Below are 1,274 nucleotides of genomic sequence, written 5' to 3'. Positions count from 1 at the left end.
CTCCTAGTCTCAGAGCACAATTTACTCTTTGCATCACCACTTCTTACTCAAAGTGGCAAGATGGCTGGAGGTTAAAAAAGTAATCTATATTCCAACAATGATCTTAAAAAACCACCACATTCTGTTAAGGAACAAAATCAGACCTGCACAGCTACAGGGAGTCTCAGAAGGGCAGAGATGGGCATCTGCACTGGGAGCAACAAACTGCAGCACTGGCAACAGCAAACCGGGACGGAAGTTTCCAAGCTTGAAAAATTAAAGTTATGCAATCATCTCTGCCAACCAGTTGTAGGTATGTTATGTGGAAGAGTAAATCAAATACCTAGTCAGGTATTTGAGTACAGAGGCAGTACTTCCACATTCACTGGGAACAGAACAAGAGCCAGGAATTATGTAAAAGCGAAAAAACCTTCAAGGGGCCTAGAGGACAAATTCTGCCTGACTTAGAAGATCAGCAGTCTTGCTTCAGCCTCGTCCATTCAGGGATAAGTTTTGTGGTTGAAATGGTGCATCAACACCATTCTAATAGGCGACATTTGCACACAGTAAGCCTAAAAATAATTAATACTGACCTGAGGCAAGCAGGAACTCTACCTCAGGTCATTTTCTTGTGCCCAATAGTACCGTGAAGAGCTCTGAACCCCCAGCATCTCTCTCCTTCCCCCTGTGAAACAAACACTAATTAATTCAACCCACATTTCCCTAGGAGAAAGATATACTTCTTACAGAAATCTTTACTTCTGTAACAAGTAGTTAGTTGTGAAGTGCACTATGGCATCCTCAAACAGCAGAGACCTTTGATGTTTTCCTAAACTTCAGCAAGTACAGGAAGTAGAGAACTCTCATATACATTTCACAGAGGATATACAGGAAAAACTGGAGAGATGGGATGTGGATCTTATCAGGTCTACTCAGAAGCCAAAAGCAGAGGAGTGCCATTCTCACCCATATGCCACATCTTCCACAAGGTCTGTGATTTTGAGGGTCTTTGTGGCAAAAATTAAAGCAGGAACCTTGCCTCTGGCAGGAGCTCCTCCGAAACTTCCACTAGTGTCTGGACTTCTGCCCAAACGTTTACTGAAGACAAAAGTGCCAATTAAGCTATCAGAGCTTTAAAAGATGCCCAGGGTGGGGAGAACAGAAATTTTATTATACCCTTCTACAATCATATTTTGTACAAAACTGCCTTAAGACCTAGTGCAAGAAGAGGCTGCATGAACTGTTTTCTTCACAGTAGATATAGCTGCATAGCAAAAAAAATTAAGAGAAATCTA

The sequence above is a fragment of the Colius striatus genome, chromosome 2, assembly GCF_028858725.1.
Source record: "Colius striatus isolate bColStr4 chromosome 2, bColStr4.1.hap1, whole genome shotgun sequence".
NCBI classification, from domain to species: domain Eukaryota; kingdom Metazoa; phylum Chordata; class Aves; order Coliiformes; family Coliidae; genus Colius; species Colius striatus.
The sequence above is the reverse complement of the archived record's forward strand: the minus strand, read 5'-3'. Positions refer to the sequence as shown.